Here is a 12,286-nt window from a genome sequence, read left to right on the forward strand (position 1 = left end):
CTGGCACCCCCAGACAGGAGCATGGTTGGGGAAAACCAGTAGCAAGTGGATAAGCAGCCACAGAAAGCACTGCCTGGTTGGGCTGAGGACAGAGCAGGCGTGCAGCTATGCTGCTCTCTGTTGGCTGCAGCACAGGGAGCAGGAATGGTTTCAGACGCTGCTACTGTTACTCACATTCAAGAGGATCCTTTAAATGGCTCTACACAACAAATAGGCACTGGGGAAGCATTGTGCAGCCTCCTGCATCGTAACGTGACGTTGTCAAGAGTGAAAGCGCGTGAGCTTTATTCTCTCTGCTAGGCAAAGAAAATTCAGCTATCGCTGTGAAACAGCTACATTTACAACCAGATGCAGAACGGGTCTCTCCACCAGAAAGCTCTCACCTATGGGGTCTGTGCACTTGCAGCCGTGATTCACCAGCTCCAGGTGCTCCACGCACGCTGCCCTGCCCTGCTCAAGCTGAGTGTGGCCATTCCTCAGTGCTTCTGGCTCCTTTTCCACATCCTCCCCTCCCAGTCTCCCAGTCTGTGATGGTGGCCTCTACATGGGCACGCTGGCTGCTGAGGAGGAACAGCCAGAAGGCAAAAATCCTGTATCTGGGAAAGGGGGAAAATTTTGCATGTGGAACAAAAGAAAACAAAACCAAACAACAAACTAAGAGTATTGGAAAACATCTGTGAAAAGCAGAGTGAAAAACATGAGAGGAAGAGCAGAGACAAATGTTGCTTTTTGTTTTCAGCACACGATTCAGTCTTTGTTGTTTCCTTGTCTTCCCTACACTAAAAATTCCCTCTGGAAGCTGCGAGGCCTTTCTCTGCAAAGTTTCATCACTTTTTCACTGGTGGTCTTCACAAAGAACATTTGCAATGAAAGTAAACAATCTTTCCCCTTCATCCTTCCACCTCGCCCTCCCATCATTTTTGAAGCTCTGAAGAAGGAGCCTGCACGCACCCTGACGTGCCTCATGGACCCCACTTATTTCCAGCCCAGGATCAAACACCTGCCCCTCCAGTGCAATCATCCATAGTCAGTGCAAAGAGCTCATAAGAAGAGAGGAAAAGGGGACTGTGATGCCTTCAGCTTTCACTGAGCAAGGCCTGGAGCTATTTGAGTACCAGTGTGCAAGGATAGCTCAGAGTTTCACTCCTAACTGTGCCAAGCTGGCTGCTGCCCTCACCTCTCTTCCCTCTTCAGCGTTAGAGAAGACTTACAGGAGACTGTGAGAAAGGACATCAACTAAGCCATTATTCTTCTGGAGTGAGAAGAGCAGGGATAAGCCTCTCTTACCTTCTGCAACCAGGGCAGCAAGAAGGTCAGCACTGCTGGGACCGGATCACGCACAGGCTGGAGCACCTCTCCTGTGAGGACAGGCTGGGGGAGTTGGGGTTGTTCAGCCTGGAGAAGAGAAAGCTCCTGGGAGACCTTACAGCGGCCTGCCAGCACCTGAAGGGGGGCTGCAGGAAAGCTGGGGAGGGACTCTACATGAGACATCTACATGCAAGCAAACCAACACAAATTAGAAACCCTACTTTACACACTCCACCACCCAAACACCCGAGATGCAGCAGTTTGAGCTCTTCTGCTTTCAAGACAGAAAAAAAAAACACCAAAAGAAACACCTGACTTTGCCAGCAGATGGCATTGCTACTCCACTTTAGCATCTCAGCTCCTGTTCCTGGAGAAGGACGCATCGCTGCCATCTACAGAGCACTCAGGAGAAGCAAACTCTTTTTTTTTTTAAATAAAAAAAAAATAAAAAATGCTTCAACTCTGCAGAATACAAACACTTTAGCAAAGCGTGGGAGAGTAAATAAGGGCATTTCGTGTGCAAACCTACCACCTAGAAGCCTGGGTGTGATGACACATTCTTGCTGCACAGGACAAACTGTATGATTTTCTCATTCCCCCCTTTCATTTTCCCTTCACAGCGATTCAGCCTGGCATATTAAGGGAACGGGCTGATTTATTTATTTATTTACGCCTTTTCAACTCTCGGGATTAAAGAGACGAGTTTTTCCCCCTCCCTGGCACGTTCCCCCCCCAGTGCCGGGGGGAAGCGGGGAGGAAGCCAGCAAGGATCAGAGGATCTCCAGCGCCAGCAGGGACTGGCAGCTCCTCCTCCTCCCACCTGTAAGGCCCTTCTCTTTCTCCCACTTTCCAGGGAGTCCTTCAAATGCCCTTGAGCTACGGTGCAGAATAAACTAACGTGTACACAGACACACAGCCCAGCCGTTCAACCTCTTCGTGCGAGGCCTCCTGGACAAGGGGAGAGCCAAACCCCGATGCTGCCCCTTCTGCCCCATGCAAGATTTAGTGCCTCGAGCCAGGCAGGAGAGCCCGGGGCAAGTCCCACCTGCTGGAGGTTGGATCTGGCACGGCAGGAGAAAAGACGCTGGAAGCTGCGAAGCAGGGGGATGATGGGGTTGTCACTTGGATGGCCGAGCACAGCGCCTCCGAAGTGAGTAATTACGCCTGTCCAGGCACCGCAGGTCCTGCAGCAGCCATCACGGCGTAGGGTCGCTGCAAAGATTGGGTTGTTTAATTAAAGCAGGGTGTGGGGAAGGGCAAGTTGCCCAGTGACAGCACGGCCCGCGCGATGCCTCTGGGAGAAGAGCTGATTAGAGAGCAAGAGGCATCTCCGCCGCAGGGAAGGGGCCTCGTCTCTGAGCCTCCCCGAATGGGTACTGGACGTATTTCAAGCTCCTCTCCAGCTGGCTGAGCGGTTCCAAAGTGGGAGGAGAGACGTCCTTGAGGTCTGATTTCTCTCTCGGATTTTCCTGCCGAGGCAGGAGGAAGTAATGACACGCCACCCCTTCTCACTCCAGCTAGCAGCCCGACCCTCTCTCCAGGGCAATTGCTCCCTCTGTGGCTGGGAACTCACCGAGCTTCAGGTAGCAGAGCGTGGTGAGCAGGGCATGGTGCCCTGAAGGAAGGGAGCACAACAGAGAGAAGGGGAAAAAAAATGAAAAGGAAAATCAGAGCTAAGAGATTCCTCTGCTGCAACTTGCTACCTCCACAAAAAGGAAGGCAAGAATAAATTAAAGGATGCTTTTCCACACTAGGCTCTCCCAGCCCTGACCACTCCCCTAGATCAGGCCTTCAATACTGTTTTTGCTGCTTGGTTTTCTCAGCTGCACCTTCAGCAGATGAGAAGAAGTCCAGTGTTATGACTTTTCATGCACCTGAAGGGAGAACCTCCAAATCCATTTTCCTAAGGCGATCTCCCTCGGGATTTCGTACTCAGCATCGCAGAGTAAAAGGCACAACTCCAGGTACACGCACAAAAGAGCCTGTCACCCTGCTCGATACTGCTTTGCATGCATTCAGCTCCAATTCTATGCCTTCAAAAGGAAAGCTTGTCAGAGCAAACTACAGCCGAAAAGCTAATCCCATGCGACAGATAGTCCACACCAAATTATGAGCCAGTGGTTGGCTGGCATCCTGCGCTCAGAGGGTGCTACAGGCACAGGGCAGGAAAGCTATGCAGACAGGCATGCACACATAGAGCTTGCTGCAGAGATGCCCCACTGCAAGGATGATGAAAACAAGATATTTTTTGTTTCCAACATTTCAGGATGTTCATGGCTCTCGCCTCCTGCAGAGTCCCTTGAACTGTCCGGCAGCACAGCGGCTCTCCTCAGCATTTTGCAAATTATGTTATCGCACTGTCAGCCTTCACAAAACCGATGGGAAAGGGCCGTGCAATCAGGTGATGCAAATCAGTTTAGGCTTTGCTGAAGCCATCAGAACAATGCCGGCTGATACTCGGGGCTCTCACACCAGTGCTGAGCCCAGGAGCGGAGCCGAGCTCACTCACGGCGGCCCAGTTGTGACCCTGTTCAATATTCCCCTTCGCAGGTTTGACACGACACACACTGTTCATGTAGTTCTGCATGCACCCTTGACACCACTCACTGTGTAATCCACATATCGCTTTATTTTCCTGCAAGAACGCAGCAGAAGCCACTGATTTACTCAGAGCATTTTGGCAGAGAGAAAAAAAAAAAAAAAAAAAAAAAAAAAGAAGCTTTCCAGGAGCTGCCAGAGATGGAGAGAGAAGTATCTGTACACAGGCAGTCGTAACACCTCTGAAACTAACTGCAAGACACCGCACATAACCCAAAGTCTGCAGGTTACTGCCTTCCAGCAGGCTTCCACCATGGTAAGTGAAGCCAACAGCTGTTGCAGCGAGAAGCCAGAAGAGTGGATGGACACACGCTCCAGTGAGTGTGGATGTGCATAAATGAGCAAAGACGGAGGAGAGGATGTCTGATCAGTGAAAAGGCTCCTGGGCCATCAGAGCACATAGTTTTAATCTGCCAGGTTAAAAGGATGCCGAGGCATCACCCACCGTAAGGAACGTGTCTGCAGCATGGCTGGGATTCGACCTTCTGCTTCCCTCCTGTCTCCAGAGCACAGAAACTCCAGTTCCCTCGTGCTCCTCTACACAAAAAAAAGCAGGAAGGAGAAGGAAAAAAGCACTGCCAAAGAGGCCCTAACTCATCTCTTACTCTTGGATAAGTCCAAATTTATGGCTCTGTCTGCCTTTGAGTCTTTATTATCTCCTTAAGTGGCTAGCTTTGTACACAATTTATTATAAAAGCCTGGAATCTACAGTCAAATTACAGATCAATTGAAAACTACACAGAAAACAATTAACATCTGGCAGCGGTTTAATCTATAAAGCTGTCGCAGGCTTTGCCAACCCTGAATTCCTCTTCTGAAACCCATATTTCCTCTCCCCAAACCTAGTCTCCGCTCCTGCAACCCACGGGTCCGTGGGAGAGCCGAATCTCCTCGCGTGCTTGATGAAAACCATGCTGAATATGGCAATGTAACATCTGTCTCTTCTTCAGATGTGACTTTTATCAGGGCCTACAGAGGGAAGCTGAAGCAGGCAGTACCCTGTTGTGATGGAGCTTCCACCTCCTCCCGAGAAGGTGGAAGGCAGGGGGAGGCCAGGAACGGGGAAAGCCTCCTGACCAGTCTCTTTGGCCTCTCTCTTTGCTAACCAACTGGCTGTTTCTTGTTGTGAGAAGTCTACCACCTTCACAGGCACCTCTCTCAACAAATGGATGTGCCTCCAACCCTGTTGCCAACATCTCACCGCCTCACCATACAGAGCTGCCCAGGGAAGTGGTTGAGTCACCATCCCTGGAGATCTTCAAGAAGTGTGTAGATGGAGAACTTAGCAGTATGGTTGAGTGGTGGACTTGTCAGTGCTAGGTTAAAGGCTGGACTGATAGTCTAATCATAGACATCTTTTCCAACCTGAATGACTCTATTAATATAAATATATGTAAAAATCAAACCACAACAACAAAACGTTCTGGTCAACGTGTATCTGCCCCCATCATTTTTGGGGTGGTGGACTACAACACTCTTTTGGACACATCGCCCATCCTTCCCCTCCCAACCCTGACCCAGATATGTTTCCATCCTCAGTGAGATGGCAATAACACGCTGTAGAAACAAATTCCCTGCTTGCACTGAGCTGGGGGCCACTGGCAGGAACTGTTGCATGGGAGTAGCTCTGGAGATGCTTTTGTCTCGTGGAAAGCTGGGGAGAGGAAATGGATGAGTGGACAGTGTTGGGGAAGCCTCCGCCCTTCAGTGAGCTAAGAACAGCTGTTGTTGATGATGATTGCTTCCTAATTAGCTTGCTCTTGTATAAGCTTGATAATTTTATGTACCTCCAGAGGAGCAGATTAGCTCTGAATTCACATTGTATCCATTTGTGAAGAGTACCCTATAAATTATTTACCTAACTCTCAAAAATATTAGATCAAGACGACTCTAAGTATGTCTAATTATAAGGCAAGAATAATGCTAAGTAGAAAGGCTAGCTGTATTTACAAGTGCACAGGAGTGATAAACTGCTTTTAATTGTTACTATGCATACCCTACGATGCTACAACTGCTTTGCTACAGGCTTACAGCTAGGCTCTTATTGGTGACATCTCTCTCAAATACTTTTTGTATGGCAAGAACACAGAGAAACCTCAGCCGCAGCTTTGTCCTTCAAGAGACAAAACAATACACAGACCCAAAACAGAACAAAATTTAGTCACTGTCCCCAAATACGTAAGGTTATCATAGCCATAATGAAACAAAATGAATTTGACTGCATACTGGTAAATGGCTTTAAACTTCATAAAGACTCTAACAACCTCTCCCAAGTTGCTGGCTCTGATTCACTACTGGTTTAAGTAGAATAACACAGTGATGAATCAGCTATGCTGTAATTTTCACTCCATTTTTTGCTATGTTAGTACATTGTTACTTCATTACTATTGAACCGCTATATTTTTTCTGGGCTTCGCAACCAGCGTGCTGTTAACCCGTGGTGAGCCTGCAGCCAGAGCTAATAGAGCTAAGAGCGAGCTGTGTGGCAGTAGCACCCCACTTCTTAGCTGGAGATGAACGGAGACTGAACATCCTGCCATATTCACAGGTCCGCTGACCTTACTTCAGGGTGAAGACATTCAGATGAGGGAAAACAGAATGGTAACAATTAATACCAATGTCGATTAGGAGAAGGGAAATGTGACAACGTTAAATTGACACAGGAGGAAAAAGAAACAGACAGAAGCAAATCCACAGAGGGGACGTTATGAAGTGCAATGTGGACAACCTTCCTCATCAGATGGCATGGTGAGGAACAGAGAGACAGGTGTGGAAGCAAGTCTCATTAGGAAGATGGGATATTGCAGAAATGACTAAGAAAACATTAAGAATTTAAAGATATGAGCAAAATATTCAAGGTACCCCATTTACATGTTCCACGCCTTCAAGAAAAGTGCCGGGATCAGGCTCTGGGAAGCACAGCCCACAAGGTATGCAAAATTGCCCCGTCTCTCGCCTCTTGAGTTATTTCAAATACAAGTCCCCCTGCTTTGTCTTCTCTTTGCCTAGAACTTCCCTCCCTACATTGCTCATCGTATCTCTTTTGAGCAAGCTCTCCTTTTAAAGTGAAATAAAGAACCCCTTGCTTAAATGAACCAGCAGCACAACATCAACACACCCCACAGATGTACTGTTCCCTGTTGGGAGATAGTGGCTACCCATTACACATGGGAAGACAACCCAGGGCTTTCCAGAACCTCTTCTATGTCAGGTCCATCACAGACCAGTATCTCCCCAACTCAATGCTCGGGAAAAGGCATCACAAGACTCCTCTGAGATGTGCTTAAGAGATTTTTACAAGGCATGCAAGGGCAAACGTAGAAAATGCACAAGTCCAGTGCCGCTGACGGAGTGCTTACTCTCCGCCGCGTGTTTTTGCAGCACAGTGATTAACAGGGGACACACGTACCGTAGCAAAGGAATGTTTCATGGTTGAAAGGTTAATTCTTGATTTGATTTGTTTCAGAAGTATTGGAGATTTGATGGAGGAGGGCGATGGGGTGGAGGATTAAGAGGGCTCCCGATCCAGGAAGAGAATGATTACCGAGATAGGCGCTAATGTGCAGAGAGAATCGCACGGTTCCTCCTGAAAATGGATCTGCTTCGTTTTCTTGCAATGCTTTTCTGTTGCTGCCTCCAACCCGTAATCCTCACAGTCCTAACACGTGCAGCTTGCAACTCTATTGCCCCCGTTCTCCTTCCCACACATGCTTTGTGGGCCACAAGGCAGTGGGGCTGGATTTGATTTGGGAAGATGGGGAAGAGAGAGAAATGGAGGAGGGGGTAGGAGAGCGAGGGAGAGCAGCTGAAACCCAAATCCTTGAGTTGAATCTCTCGTGCTGAATGTTAACTTACGGAAAAGTAACCCAACAACCTTGAAATAGAGCAAAGCCCAATTTAAATTCATTACATTTAAATTAAATTTAAAGCCCATGTAAATGATTGACTTAGTTAAGAATATGTCATGTGGAAGAGAAAAAGTGCAGCAGCGATATGCCAGGCGGCTTTGGCTAATTTTACAATTCACAGCAAAATCTTTATACTCTGATTTTGATTTAAAAAAAAAAAATAAAAATATGCACATAACTTATTAGCACCGACATTATAGCCGGTTATTAATGCTTCTTCCCAATGAATTACTGAATGCTTTGCAAACTCCACAAACAAACCACTTCCATTTACCAGAAACACTGCTGATTTGCAGGGGTAGGAAGGCCAGGGATCTCCACAGGGGGGTACAAAGTCGAAGGAAAAACGAAAAAGAAAAAAAGAACATAGCACGAATAAATGCAATTATTCCTAACTGGAATTCTGCCTCGCTCCCCAGACTAATACTCTGAAGTGGGTAAAAATGCTCCAGGATCTTTAACTACCATGACCTTAATTCCAATGCGAAAGAACATTTTACTTTTATTCAATTGAGAGAATAATTACTGTATTTTTAAGTCTCTCTACTTTTTTAAATAGTTAATCTACTGACAGTTACCACCGACACCAGTGGGCACCAGGTCACAGTCTGAAGGATTATGTCACTGCAACTTTATAGAAGTAGGTAATTTTAAAGAATATTAATAATAACATTAATAAATCCATTCAAAACACGCTCTGTGCCTATCCATCCCCTCCCTGCTACCTCACACAATGATTTTATTGGGTTGGTTTTGGTCTACTGCACCAAAATTGCTTTTGTTTATTTTTTTATGGGAAAAATGGCTGTGTACAGACATTTATAATCCTTAATGTATTTCCAGCACGCTTGCTAAAATTTAAAAATAACAAAATTATGACACCGTGGAGCTGAACTTTTAATCTGTTAATAATATGATATGTGGCCAAAATAGGCTGGTAAAGCAGAGACTGAATAGTCTTAAAATAAGATTTTTCAGGTCAAATACCTCACTCTCATTCTAGCTGTCTTGACTTACGAAGATAACTTTTATTTTCCCATGTGAAGTGCAGGCGATGATCACCACAGCTGAGAGAGGAGTCCTACAGTAACTCTGACCCCAGTTTGATCAATGGGAGATGGCCCCAGTGAAGTGCCTTGAAGAACTACTCCAGGATAAAAGTAGAAGCAGCTGGGCACGAGAAAATACAGGTGTTTGGAGGAGAATGGGTTAATACAGAGAAAGAAAAGCAATGCTGCTGCTGGGAGCTATACTTTTTCTTTTTTTCTCCCCCAGCAGCCACTCCAGAAGTGTTATTACCTGTGTACGGCTTTGTTGCTTTTCTTGTCATTGTTTTTTTCCAAGATGAACAGGAGTCGGGTGTATCTTGTAAATAGAATAGAGAGAACTGTACATGCCTCCCCCTAAATGCCACAAGAAGAGACATGCTTTATAAATACAATTGTTTTGCTTCATTTCATCTTCTTATTGGTGCTGGTTCCACGCAAGTAGGACTTCAAGAGTTGGTCAATTTAGTGCAAGAGGAATGAATGACGCAGAAGCTCATGAGCTCTGAATCTAATATAAGCCGTGCTGCTGGGAATCAGGGGGAACACTCTGAAAGCGAAGGACGGGCTTCTGCAGGAAAACAGCGTGAAATCAGAAGGGGCCCCTCGAAGTCTCAGTGTCACTTACTGCTGTCACAAGAAGCCAATCCACCCCTGAAGCTGCAAATGCTCCCAAGCAGCATTAAATAACCAGGAAGAGCAAGATCATTTACTTGTAAATCACGTGCCCTTTTCAGGTAATACAGTGCCTGTTTTTCCTTTCCTTCTCTTTCTTTTCCCCCCACGTAGCATGTAGCCTATCAGCAGGTTAACAAAAACAAGAAATAGGAGATACTCCTATTATTAAATCACTGGACTCCTGCTCTTGCCCTGCTTCTGCTCAGAGATGAAACCTCATTGTACTGAAGACGAGAGCTGTGTCAATGCCCTCTTCACCAGGAGAACGCTGCTGCCGGCCAAACGGGACAGCCTTGGCCTGGATGCTGCACTTGAAGCATATGCAAGTAGGTTGTTCGCCAAGAACAGATGCAAGCCGAGATCTCAGATTTCAATTCTGCACTTCCTCTGGCTCACCCCTGAGGTGCTTTCTCCCACGTGAGGTCTCGGGGCTGAGGTGCGGCACAGAACCCCTTTGAAGCCCTAGCGCTGGAAGAATTGCTCTCCGAAGTAATCAAACGCCTCACAGAAAGGGGTCTTGAAAGCTAGGCACACCAATTTAAAGATTTAGCTTGAAGATTTTGACAAAGCCCCTTTAAATGGAGCAGATATTTGTCTCAGTGAATGGAAAAATACAGTACGAATTAAGTCTGCAGAATGAGAACATTGGAGGAAGCGACCTGCATTGACTGGTAGCCGATACTGCACCCCTCATGATGTGTAACTAATAACAGCACGCCAGACATTCAGCTTGCGCATTAAATATTAATAACATTTTTCTTCTGACTCATCGTTAAGCCAGAGCCTTGCTGCACAGCACAAACTGATTTACAGACCAGCGGTGGCAGGCTCCCAAGCTGCCCGCCTCGCTCGGCTCGACACCTGCTAGCCAGGGGCTTGCTGAGGGACCAGCAAAGCAGCCAGGTCAGAAACAGGAGGGGTTCCAGAGGAGAAAAGCAACAACCTGGCTGGGCAGATGGACAAACAACCAGTCCTGCTGACAGACAGACCACGAACGACACGAATCCCTCTGCTGATGCAGCTGTGAGCAGGGCCTCCCTCCCTCCCCGTCAGCTTTTTGGGTAAATGTCAGGGCTGCTGCAACCCTTCTGGGACAGCCACCCACGGGCAAGACAGCCAGCACACGCCAGAGGAAGAGTGTGACCGGTGCTATTTAGACAATGAGAAATAGGACTTACTGTTCTCTGAAAAGAAAATGGTAGTCTCAGCCATGTTGATGCTGAAAGAGAGCCTGGGCGCTCCTTTATACCTCTCCTCTTCTCAGGCAAGGTGGTTTCCGCTTCAGAAGCTTACACTGCCTGCAGCCAGAAAGAAGCCTGCCTGAATCCACCAGGAGCGTTTTGTAGGGAGATTCAGGCAAGCCATTTCTGTAAGATGGGGCTCAGCAAAACATATAGATGCTGTACAACATTTGGAAAGCGCTTTCAGTGATTCTTAGCAACGCCCTATCACAAAAGCGGCTTGTCTTAGAAGCCTCAAATCTGGTTTCTTTGAAAGAGACTGCTGAATTCCAGCAGTATGGGACTGATTTTGAAAAGGCAAAAAGACAACTCGAGGAGTGAGTCAATGATGAGTTAGAAACATCAGAAGAGGGCGTCAGGTTTTTAAAGGAAGTGCCAAACAACTCCCGGAGAGCTGCGCTTTCATTTAAAAAAGACTAAATAAATAAAAAGTAGTAGCTCTAACTGTTTTTCCCTGTGAAGTTCTCAAAACATAGGTAGATCAGTGGAGTTGTTTTCCAACACAGTGAATTTTTTAGGAGGTAGAGATGAGGTTTATTTCATTCTGGGGCCTTTGGAGGGCAAGGGAAGAGAGGTCTGTGCGGGAATCCTGGGCCAACCCTTCACCCTTCCCTCATGTTACCTAGGATTACGCTGTTCTCACTGGCTGGCATGCAGAGATCCCAGTAATACATCTCAGTCCATGCTGTGTAGGGGTGAGCATTCAAAAGGTCAGTCCTATTCGCCTGCTTGGGTGATCTTTAACAAACCCAGCTTTCTGGATGTATAAATCAGGAGTAAGCTACAGAGGCCTCCTTCCTCACCCCTTGGCTCTCCTCCTGCCACAGAGTGAAATGGATGCAGATACACGTTTGTGTACACCTATGAACTTGCAAGGATACGTATCTGTATGCAAGCAGATGTGAACATTCACGATTACTCCCATTAAGTTCATTCTTTCTTTCTCCAAGTCACAGAGGACAGCTGCACACATTTGCATCCTTTATCATTTTCCACAGACCGAATTTCCTTCGAAACTTAGCGTCCTGTTCAGCTGCACATAGCAACTGTGGCGCTGGAAGCGGCTCTCCCTTCCTCCCTCCCCTCTTTTAACATGTAAAAGATTCATTAATACATTCCACATAAAGATTCCTACCTACAATAATATTGCTGCTCTGCTCGGCAAAGATCGACGTTTACAGGGGAGAGGTACCACATTACCCAAGGTTTATTACTCTTATGAAATCTGCTCCAGAGCATTAGAAAGGCAGAGGCAATTAGCAATTTCCAAAATCAAGTGCATTTTGTGATTCACCGTCTTTGTTCTTTTTTTTTTATTATTATTATTATTATTGTTATTATCACCTTTATTTGCCAATTTGCAGAACTATGAATGGGTGTCACTGTCACGCAGGAACTTGCCAGGTTTTCTCACATTTATCTCCTGCCTTGCCCTTTATTGCTCAATTGTTGTGACGCTCAGCCGTGAGACAGCTCTCTAAAAAGTGGTACTTTTTTAATTGCTGTC

The sequence above is a fragment of the Aythya marila genome (genome assembly GCF_965140915.1).
Source record: "Aythya marila genome assembly, chromosome: 1".
In the NCBI taxonomy this organism is placed as follows: domain Eukaryota; kingdom Metazoa; phylum Chordata; class Aves; order Anseriformes; family Anatidae; genus Aythya; species Aythya marila.